Source organism: Physcomitrium patens, chromosome 19 (assembly GCF_059467195.1).
Source record: "Physcomitrium patens ecotype Gransden chromosome 19, ASM5946719v1, whole genome shotgun sequence".
NCBI lineage: Eukaryota > Viridiplantae > Streptophyta > Bryopsida > Funariales > Funariaceae > Physcomitrium > Physcomitrium patens.
Window position 1 is genome coordinate 14175732 of NC_143428.1, and position 12791 is coordinate 14188522.

Sequence of the window (12791 nt, forward strand, 5' to 3'; positions counted from 1 at the left end):
GTGTTATTTAAAGAGATTCTTCTTTAAAACACCATTATAACAAAGAAATTTTTAAAGGTTTTATTTTATCAAGTATTGATTTAAAAAACCAAATTTAAAAATTAAAAGTTAAAAATATCTTATAAATATAATAAAAATTTTTAAAGTTATTTGAAAAAAACTTCAATAAGTAATTTTTCAACCTACTAATTGCCTACTTAAACTTGTAAAGTCAAATCTTTGTTTACAAAGCTTCAAAGAAGCTACTTATTTATTATTACTTATTACATTTAAGTCTATTTATTTTAAATAAACAAACTAGTAAATGTGAATGTCCATGATTCACCATCATAATGAGCCAAAAAAAATATATTACAAAGGTGCCAAAATAATTTAACATATCAATTAGAGTTTTTTTTTGAAGCAATATAAAAGTTAATAAAGTTTATTGATGAAAAGTTTGCACACGTTAAAACCAAGATGCAAAGAATCATATATAAGAAAGTAATAGGCTTACTTATGTACGCAATGATGGCTATAAGGATGGATCTTGTATTTTTTGTGAGTGTTGTAAGCAACGTTATGTTTAAGACTCAACCTTTGCATCAAATAATAATTATAAAGATAATAGTTAAACAACACCATATACATCAAATTGCACCTTGATTATAAGAATATTAATTTATAATAAATTTTTAACATTGATTGGGCTACAGATATAAATAATAGAAGTTTTACAATAGAATATGTGTTCTTTATTGAAATTAAAATCCTTTTACTAAGTTACAAGAAATAATCAACTATTCCAAGATTAATTGTAAAAGTTGAATATATAATAATAAGCCATTGTTCAATAAGAGTAATTCGGATAAGAAAATTTTGGAAGATATTGAATTTTTAGAAGTAGATTAAGATTTAATGAAATTTTTTAGAATTTACTTGATATTTGATTGAAATTTTATTAGAATTTTATTAGAATTTATTAAAAATTTAATTAGATTTTTTTCAAGATTAACTTAGAATATGATTAGGATTCAATCAAGATTTATTTAAAATTTCTTTAAAATTAGATTGGATTGTTTTAGAATTTTTTTTTAATAATTTATTTTATTAATTAATATTTTTTAGGGATTTAATGAAGATTATTAAAGATAATTTAAGATTTTTTATAGAATTAATTAAAATGATAAGATATTTCTAGGATTTTTCTTACATCAATAAGATTCACTTAAGCATAATTAGAAGCTTACTTAGATTATTTAGGATTGTCAAAAAAATATTTTCAAATATCTTATGCATTGTTTTTGGATTGTAAATCCAACTTCTATGTAAGATCAACCTTTTCAATGTATTAACATGCTAACTTTTAAATAGCTTGACAATAGCTAAGTTATGAAGTAAATAGAGTTTAATTAAATCAACTAGCATAGAATAAAGATATTTACAAATGAATTTTATATACATTAAATATAATCTCTTTTGTATAAAATAAAGATCTTAAAAGTAAAAGTTATCTTATTCCAAATTTTTTCTTTATTTACACCTTATTAATACTAAATATTGAGACTTCTTACTTATTGCTTCTTAAATAGACTTACTTATAATATTTGTGTTGAATTTATTCTTTTCTTTGCTTCTATAAAAATGAATTTTTTAAATTCTTTGATTTATATGTAACATATCTAATAAATTCTTATATTTAATTATTATATTATTATAATTTATTATAGCAATATTTTTTTATACAACTAATTTCTTATTTCAATTCTAATTTTTAACTATATATCTAATTTATAAGTAATATATATATTTTTTTATTGAATTAAAATTTTAATATTCTAAAACTAATTATATTTTGATTTTTTCTTTTAATATATATTTAAATATTTATAAAAATAATTTATGAAAGAATTTTAATAAAATAATATATCTTTTTTATTCTTATTTTTTTTAGTCTTAATATAAAAAATCACATTTCATGCTTAAAAGATGTATAATTTAGTTATAATATAATATGTAGATAATATTAAGGTTTATTGAAGTAAGCATAAGATATAATTATCTTAGATAAGTTGCTTATAGTCAAAGAATAGTAAAAGAATGAAAATAAGTTACTAATGTGGTAGCTAGGTTAAGAAGAATCTAGGGTTTAGTTGGATGAATTAAAGATGGATGGACATGATTATAGATGAAGTTCAACTACAATAGATGTAAATTCCTTCTATAAGTAAAGGATGTTGGAAGTGAAATATATCTCATTCCACATTTTTTTTATGTACAACATTTCTAATTTCTACTTACTTATTTCTTGCTTATTCTATTTCTTCAATAGGTTATGGGCCCACACACACTTTGTTATGCCATTCAAGTAAGTTGATGTTATTTTCTAATATTTGTACATATGTAGAATAGATCTTATGGTATTTACAAATGTTAGGATTTGTAAGATCTAAACTTGTGTTTTGGCATGAAGAGATGCTGATTTTGACCTTATAGACCTCTAACATTGCTTTGTTGATTCTTAATTCCTAGGATTGTGAGTTTAAGACCTTATAGAAAGACCTTAATAGTATCTTTTTGTATTGTTAAAGTTGTTTCACTTATCTTGTGTGTGTTGTAAAACAATTGGTTTAAAAGAATAAAAGATCTTAATAATAAGATTTATTGGAATGGACATACTTTTTAGAAGCTTCAAAACTTAATTTGAGAGTGGTTTAAATGAAAAAGCAATCAATTATTCACAAGAGAGCATTTTGAGATTCTACAAGTATGAAATTACCTTACTAATTTTGAACACATAGAGACTCTTTTTTTGATATTTTTTAATATAATTTTTCTTAGACATAGCTTTCAGTAAAGGTGAAGGTATAAGAGTGATTGAGAAGTTTAAAAGAGACAATTTTTACTATTGGAATGTCAAAATATAACTTTTTTTGGAATCTTTGGACCTTTGGGACATTGTAGATGAAAGTAAAGAGCTTCCAAGCATACATGCAAATGCAAAGTAGATGAAGGACTTCAAAAGATGTGAAAAGAAGATTTTTGGCATAATTTCCACTAATTTAGATGAAATCAACTTATCTCTTATAAAAGACCAATAGAAGCATAAAAGACTCTTTACAATATATATGAAAGCAAGGACTTGTCTAATATCATTTTTTTAAAGAAGAAATTCTTTTTTTGTAAGATGGAAGAAGGTGAAGACTTTATAGCTCATATTAATAAGATAAAAGTTTTTACAAACCAAATAGCAATTATTGACAAGCCTTTAGATGAAGGTGATATTATTATGACCTTACTTATGAGCCTTCTTGAGTCCTATAAATATGTCATTGTAGCATTGGAATCCATTAAATTAAAAGAATTTATAATAGATTACATGACGGCAAGACTTATATATAAAATGACCAAGAAAAAAGAAAAAGAACCTCAAAGTGAAGATTTGGCTTTTTTTTTTTAAGAAAAAGCAATAAAAGCTAATCTAATCAACATAGTGATGTGAAAACTTACTTCATTTGTCAAAAACCAAGTATCACGGACATACTCATGTAAGCAAGTAATTACATATATAAATAGGTAGAAATAAGTAAAAGTAGGTAAAAGTAAGTTAATTCTATAGTATTTGATATGGAAGCTTCTTAGAAGCTTCATAGATATTGGTTTGAATTCATAGGTGTCTTTAATTGACTTTTTGGATTAGAAACATGATCAACAAGTTGGCCATGTGCCACACATGTTATTAGCTTGAAGACCAAGCTAACTATGTGGTTCACATATAGAAAAACTTACCTTGTAAGTCAAGGCATGTGTCCTACAAAGTCAACAAATATTAGAGGTCCTATAGAACGTCACCACGTAGCCCCTAGTTAGATAGTATATATAGAGACAAGAATGAAGCCTTCTTCACTCTTGTTAATTCTTTTCTTGTTTCCAGTTTAGTTTCAAGAGTCTTCATATTTTCTAGTCTTTGGCAATAGCCATTCCAGTTTCTCTTTTAATATACATACTTGTTTATTTATATTTTGTTACCTTTCTTTGAGTGAAGGCTCACTTCTCTTAATTACTTTTCATCGAGTTCTTGTCCTTGGCAAATTGACAAGAGTACACTTACAATATCAGAGCTTTATCTTATTTTGATTAAGAGTTGATTATCCATTTTTTTTTTTATAAGACTCAAGCATATTTGAAGTTGCACATTACCCTCTTTTAAATTGATATTGTCCTTAGTATTTTCTTTGTTTTTTAATCCTTTCTTCTATTTGTATTGAGTGATATTAGACATCTTCTCTTTTCTAAGTGTTATCATGGTAGAACTTGCTGAATTGAAGAGTGCAATGGCACAAATGTAAGAGTAATTGAGGGAGTTAATGCTTATGATGCATCAACTCAATTTACCACGACAAGGAACAATAAGATTGGTAGGAAGTGAAGATATAGAAATGATTGGAGCTGCTTCAACATCTGTACAAAATCATGTCTCTTCTCCTATGGTGGAACGCCTTTCTAGTGTTAGATAACTAAGAATTGCCCTACCCGAGAAGTTTGATGGCACCAGATCCAAGTTTTGAGGATTTATCAATCAAGTGTAACTTGTGATTGAACTTCAACCCCAAAGCTATCCAACTCCAAGATCGCAAGTTAGATTCATTGATACGCTTCTTTTTGGTTCAGTACTATCGTGGTTTTCATCTTTTCTTGAATGACGAGATCCAATATTAGATAATCTAGAGATTTTTTTGGCAGAGTTTTGATCCATGTATAGAGAACATAATGCAATTTGTGTTGCAACCAATAAGATCCATATTTTACAACAAGGCAAACGATCAGGAACATTGTATGCTTCACAATTTTGATAACTTGCAACTAATATCAAGTGGGATGATGTTGCACTTATTAGCCAATTTTTCTATGGATTACAATATGAGGTAAAAAAATTAATGCTCAACTTACTTGATCTTCAAACATTCAGTCAAGTAATTGACTTTGCTGTGAAGTGTGATAATTGCCTTTTTGAATTTCGATCTGAGAACCGTACAAGTGGACCTCAACGTAACTATAATTCAATAGCAACACCAACATCTCTTCAATACATACATTCAAAAGTAGAGGATATGCAAATTGATGTAGTATGTTTCAAACCTCAAACTGAATAAAAAAAGACTCGTCGTCGTTAAGAAGGATTATGTTTATATTGTGGAGAACTATAACACACTGCTCAACATTGTGCAAAGAAATGACGCAACTACAAAATGAGGAGTATGGCTATCAAAGAAGATATTATGTCAGAAAACAAATTTATCTAGCTACAATAGGGACCGTTGTCGTATTACGTGCTTTTCTGCTCGAGAACGCGCTGGGCATTTGGTTGTAGAAGGTAGTATGGAGATTCGCTAATATTCAAGCAGTCTATCAGTTTTTGATTGTTGGAATATAAATAATTACAAGAATATACTGTAAATCTATACGGATGTCCTTCGACTGCTCGCCGAAGTCCTTTTTGCCCCTACCGGTAGGTCTCTAGACGTTACAAAGAACCCCGAACAACCCAAACTGCTAATCTCCGATACCGCTTTATACTCACGACCTTGTATCCACTGATTGTCTTGTTAGATTAACCCAAAAATTTTCATTCACTCCACATACTCAATCCTATAGACACCCTTTTAATTCTTCAATCACAAACATAACTTCGATTTCACAAAACAGTCAAGAGTAATCAAACCCACTTCATTAAAAATCTCGATTCACCATTACAATAGTGACTTCAGCAACAATTGCCTCAATCTTCTCAAAACCCTATGAAGAAAAAAACCCAATTCTCTATCTTTTTTCCCCGCTCCGAAGCATGAAGCTAGCTCTTCGATCCCTCTAAAAACTTATTCTCTCTCTTCCATTTCTTAACCTATCCTCCCCTTTAACTCTAATTCTCCCCTCTTTTAAACCTTAGCCTCTGAATTTCTTCAATCTTCCGTCTTGGATCCGGAATTGGCTCCCGCCGTCAGAGCTTTCTCCTCCGTTTTTACCTTTAAGAGATCCTTTTACCGAAAGGACGTTCCCAGAACGGCACAAAAGATGGAACAGCCTGAAACGGAATCAAAACCCCCGTAATCGGGACCACATTGAGTCGCCTGACCAATTCAGGTCTCATATTGGCTAAGAGGCCCATAGTAAGACCTAGATATTCCCGTAATTGGACTGCATTGGGTTGCCCGACCAAGTCAGGTCTCATATTGGGTACAAGGCCCGTAATAGGTCCTGGATTGGACGTCTTGAAATTGGATCGAATTGGCTCTTCGAACCAAGCTCATCCGTCGTTGAATTGGTCCTTTCACTTTCTGCTGACTCCCGTTATTGGAATCGAATGGAGCATTTCAATATGCCCCGACTGATTGTAACGGGCTGACTGAACCTAGCCTCTCAGTATTTGCACTAGAATTGGTTGTTGCTCCCAATATTTGAGGTAACTGAACATTAATAAAAGTCCTCTTTCTTTATATTTTCACAGTATACTCGTGTTACAATACGACATCATGCAGTTGGAACCTTGCACAACATCTAGTAAAGGTCCTATTTTCTCCTCAAAACCTCCTTCTTGTTTTACATTAAATGTTATTTTAGGACCTAAATATTACAAAGCCTCTACCTTGTTAGATTTAGGAGCCTCAGCGTGTTTCTTACATGAAGAATTTACTAAAAGATATAGCATATCTTTAATAAAGAAAATTAAATATATTCATGTAGAAGTCATAGATGGTTGTCCATTGTCTTTTGGAGATATTACTCACGAAATCTTTCCTATAGAAGTAATAATCAATGGTCATAATAGCTTTGTAGTATTTAATATCATTAGATCTCCATCTAATTCAGTCATTTTAGGTTTATTGTGGTTAAAAAAATACAACCTTCAAAAAGATTGGATTTCTTGAACTCTTACTTTCTCTAAAAGTATAACTAACAATATAGTTAATCAAGTAGAGAGTCATAAGTCTAGTTCAATTAAACCCGTGTTTATAGGTGCAAAAGCTTTTTTGCATGCTGCTATGAAAGAATCACCATATATTATTTATGCCACACCTTTTTCTACTGGTGGAAAGACTTCAAGTGGCATTCCAAGCCAATATCAAGAATTTCAAGATGTATTTGAAAAAAAAAATGTGGATACACTCCCTGAACATTGTCCCTATGATTGCTCAATTGACCTTCAAGAAAGAGCACAACTACCATTCGGACTAATCTACAGTTTATCACAAAATGAGTTGATTGAATTCAAGGAGTATATTGAAGAAAATCTAGCCAAGAATTTCATACGCCATTCTAAATTTCCAGCAAGAACTCTTATTCTATTTGTAAAGAAAAAAGATGGATCATTGCGGATGTATGTTGATTACCGAGGATTCAACAAGATTACCATCAAAAACAGATATCCACTACTTTTAATATCTGGACTTCTTGATCAACTGAATCAAGCTAAGATCTATACAAAAATAGATCTCCGAAGAGCATACAATCTAGTACACATCAAAAAAGGAGATGAATGGAAGACTGCGTTTTGAACTAGGTATGGATATTTTGAATACAACGTCATGCCTTTTGGACTTGCAAATACACCAGTAGCTTTTCAACATCTAATGAATGATATTTTTTGAGAGTTTTTGGACGATTTTATGGTCTATTATCTAGACGACATCTTGATCTATTCTAAGAATCCAGAAGAACATGAACTTCATGTTTGTCATGTGTTACAAAAATTAAGAGATGTAAGACTCTATGACAAGATAGAAAAGTGTGTATTCTACACTACTCAAGTCGATTTCTTAGGTTATATCATTTCAAATGATGGACTTATGATGGATTCTAAGAATATTCAAATTATTATAGATTGGAAGATTCTAAAAACGATAAGAGATGTCCAATGCTTTTTGGAATTTGCCAACTATTATCGAATCTTCATCAAAGACTTCTCTTGAGTTACAACTCCACTTATATGTTTGACTTGTAAAGACAAACTATAATGGAATCAAGAAGTGAAAGTTGCTTTTGAATCTTTGAAGATAGCGTTTATTTTTGCACCAATCTTGTATTGTGTTGATTTTTCCAAAACATTCTTTATGGAAATAGATACATCAGACTTTGATCTGGGTGCGGTTTTGTTACAAATGGGAACAAATGACAAATTTCATCCAGTAGCCTTTCATTCAAAAAAAATTCTCAGTAGCAGAAATCAATTATGAGATCTATGACAAAGTACTTCTTACAATTGTGGATTCTTTTCAAGAATGACATCATTATCTAGAAGGTTCTTCCAATCCAATCACCGTGTATATGGATCACAAGAACCTCGAGTATTTCATGCCAGCACACGTATTAAATTGTCGTCAAGCTCGTTGGAGCATGTCTTTATCAAGATTCAAGTTCATCATCACTTATCGGCCAGGAAGACAATAAGGTTTGTTTGATGCCTTGTTTAGACGTTCATATCTTGCACCAAAAGAAGGAGATGCAGCTTTTGAGCAACAAAGAATGGTTCTCTTGAAGCCGGAGCAATTTCATCTTCAAGCAATAAAATCAACATTGATTGTTGATTTAACTTTTGTCAAGCAAGTCTAGCTAAGTATGTCTTCAAACCCTTTTATTCATGATATCAAGAATAATTCTTCTAGATCTCATGATCTCTCTAAATTTGAGTTCAAGAATAACCTACTCTATTTTGAAGGATGCCTATATGTTTCAGAAGGAGAAACACGTTTACGTGTTCTTCAAGCTCGTCATGACTTTCCAGCAACATGACATTTTGGATACAATAAGACTTTAGAGCTAATATCTAGGGATTTTTGGTGGCCTCAAATGTGAAAGGCAAAAAAGATTTTGTATAATCATTTGATGTTTGTTCAAGATCAAAAACTCCTTGTCATCGATCTTTTGGACTTTTTTAGTGCTTATCCATTCCAAAATAACTATGGTCTTCTGTTTCTATGGACTTCATCACGGATCTTCCAATCTCAGGTTCTTACGACTCTATATTCGTGATAGTAGATCGTTTTACCAAGATGGCACATTTTGTACCATGTACAAAATCTATCACAAGTGAAGAAACATCTAAGCTCTTTTTTTGATAATATCTATCGCTATCATGGATTATCCAAGGATATTATATCACATAGGGGAACTCAATTTGTATCAAGATTTTGGCGAACTCTTTTCAAGATTCTAAAAGTGGATATAAAACTATCTTCGGTATTCCATCCTCAAACTGATGGACAAAAAGAGCGTGTTAATCAAGTTTTGGAGCAATATTTAAGATTTATCATTAACTATCAATAAGATTATTGAACAACTCTTTTGCCATTGGCAGAGTTTGCTTACAATAATATAGTATATTCTTCTACAAAATAAAAACTTTTTTTTGCTAATTATGGTTATCACCACAACTTGATACTTTTGACTTTTCAAAAGTTGATAATCCCGCTACGAAAGATTTGGCGATTCATTTGTCAAAGCTACATGTAATGATAAAAGGGCAGTTAAAATAAGCTCAAGAACAATAAAATATCAATGCGGATGTCTATCGAAAGAAACAACCACCATTTCATTTGGGTGATAAAGTATGGCTACTTTGTCACAATATCAAGACCACTCGTCCTTGTGACAAGTTGGACTATCGAAGACTTGGACCATTTTCTATATCTACACAAATCAATCCAGTTGCATATCGTTTATATCTACTAGAGTCAATGAAAATCCATCCAATATTTCAAGTGTCTCTTCTTGAACCATATAAGACAGTAGACATACCAAGAAGATGATAAGTTCCACCTCCTCCTATAGAAGTGAACAATAATGAAGAGTTTGAAGTAGAAGAAGTCTTAGATTCAAGGCGGCGCCGAAATAAATTAGAATATCTTGTATATTAGCACAGATATGATATTAGTGAACGCACATGGGAGCCAATAAAGAATCTTGTAAATGCAACAAAGGCGGTGGAGGCTTTTCATTGACAACATCCATCAAAATTAAGATAAAAACCTTCTTTATAAATGAAACAACATCTAGGCAAGATAACATTCTACTTTCAATCCTTGTTTGTAGCTTCTTTGTAGTTGCGACGCTTTGGAGATAGAGAACCAACAACCAACAAATTTGACTTAAGAGCCTTCATTTGTTGATCTACCGGACGAGACATTATGATTGTCATAATCTTCAAGATGATGCAATCGAGATGAAGATCTTCAAGAACGACATATTTTTTCTTGAATAGATGGCGAGATACAACGCGTTTGGTATTACGACTTGGGAAGGAATTCTCGATGTTTGGTGATTTTACTAGAGGTAGGAACAACTCCTGATGGTGTTCCAAATATTCTATTCGAAGGAAGTTATGAAGGCCTCAATAATGATCAAATAACTAGGTGGTCTTCTCGCCCTGGTATGGGACACTACCAATAGTTGAGAGGCCCTATCAATCATCTTCGAAGAGAACAAAGATCAAAGTATGTGGTGAATACAATTTGTCGCATCATAGATTTCCTCAACATATGATGATCGCTCTTTGTGGAACTCGTCCCTAAAAGGGGGGATAATATCACGAACATACTCATATAAGCCAGTAATTATATATATAAATAGGTATAAGTAAGAAAAAGTAGGTAAAAATATGTTAATTCTATAGTATTTGATATGAAAGCTTCTTAGAAGCTTCATAGACATTGCTTTGACTTCATAGGTATCTTTAATTGACTTTTTGGATTAGAAACGTGGTCAACAAGTTGGCCATGTGCCACGCATGTTGTTAGCTTGAAGACCAAGCTAACTGTGTGGCCCACACATAGAAAAACTTACCTTGTAAGTCAAGGCATGTATCCTACAAAGTCAACACATATTAGAGGTCCTATAGAACATCGCCATGTAGCTCCTAATTAGATAGTATATATAGAGTCAAGAATGAAGCCTTCTTCATTCTTGTCAATTCCTTTCTTGCTTCTAGTTTAGTTTCAAGAGTCTTCATGTTTTTTAGTCTTTGGAAATAGCCATTCCAGTTTTTCTTTCAATATACATACTTGTTTATTTATATTTTGTTACCTTTCTTTGAGTGAAGGGTCACTTGTCTGAATTGCTTTTCATCGAGTTCTTTTCCTTGACACCAAGTCATTTTGTATAAAAATGCTACAAGATAAAAATAAAAGACATAGAAAAAGTCTCAATTTTATATATGAGAAATTTGAAAGAGATGATTTTGCATTCATAACAAGTGAAGGTACTTCTATAGCTGTCATATCCAAGTATATTATTGATTTAGGTGCCATCAAGTACATGACTCCATATAAGTATTCTTTTGATACTTATGAAGAAATTCTGGAAACAAATTTTTTATAGAAGACAATGGCATGATATAAGATATTGGAATAGACTCTATTGTAGTAGAGATTGGTGTGAAAAGACAAACCATAAGGATCAAATTGAAGGACATCTTGCATGTATCTAAGATCAAGAAAAATCTCTTTTTGATGAGTAAACTAGTTTCACATGGTTATAAAGGATAATTTAATAAGAATGGGTACTTTTTAAAGACATTGGATGGAGATGATATTGCCAAGGGCTTTAAAGATGGAAATTTTTTCTTCATTAAGTATAAGAAGGTAAATGGAATTGAAGTGGCTGTATTTGTTGAATTTTTACCTAATCAAAACAAATTTGGCATTTGACATTGATGCCTTGATCATTTAAATGTCAAGAGCATGAAGAAACTCTAATCCATAATAAATAGCTTAAATCTTGGATAATCATGCAATAATGCCATGCTTCTTGCTTGTGAAGATCATGTCTTATGCAAACATCAAAGGGAATTATTTTCAAGTAGAATTGTAATACATACAAATAAGTTATTAGAGATTGTGCATTTGGATGTTTATGGATGAATGAAAATGCTATCAATGAAAAGAGCAAGATAGTTTATTATGTTCATTAATAATTTTTTAAAGAAAATATAGATTTCATCTTTAAATCTAAAAATAGATATTTTTTAAGGTTTAAAAAATTTAAGCTACTTGTGCAAACGCAATGTAAGTGCAAGATCAAAGTATTGTAGATGGACAATAGAAGTGACTACTTATCAAAGTATTTTGATGAATTTTTTAAGATTTAATGTATTACAAGATAAACTTCTATTCCTTACATTCTACAATAAAATGAAATTGCTAAAAGAGCAAATGAAATCATTGTAGAAATAGCAAAGAATATATTATATGTTGAATACTTTAGGTATGAATTTTGGACCAAAGTCATGGTAAATGTGGTATATATAAGAAATAAATGTCCTACAAGTGCACTCACATTAATGACTCTAGAAGAAGCATGGAATGGAAGGAAACCTTTTATTTCACACATCAGGAATTTTGGATGCATTACTTATGCAAAGATATTAGATTGTATGAGGTTCAAACTTGATATAAAAGATACAAAATGTATGTTTGTTGAATATTATAAAAGTAGCAAGGCATATAGGCTAATGTATTTGGATATCAAGAAGATCATCAAAAGTCGAGATGTAGAGTTTTTAGAACATGAGAGTATTTATGAGCACTTAAAGATGTGTTCAAGTTGAAGTAATGGTATGTTTATAGATACATCTTCAAATTCAGTAAAAAAAGAGCAACAAGATGATGACAATGAAGATGGTAGAGGTGTATATGAAGGTAAGGAAACAAAGAAGATGAAGAAGAAGTCTTCTATATTTTTTAAGATCAATAATGAAGATATTGAAGATTATGATGATGATAATGATGAAGAAGAGTACCAACCTTTGAGTGAAAAAAGAC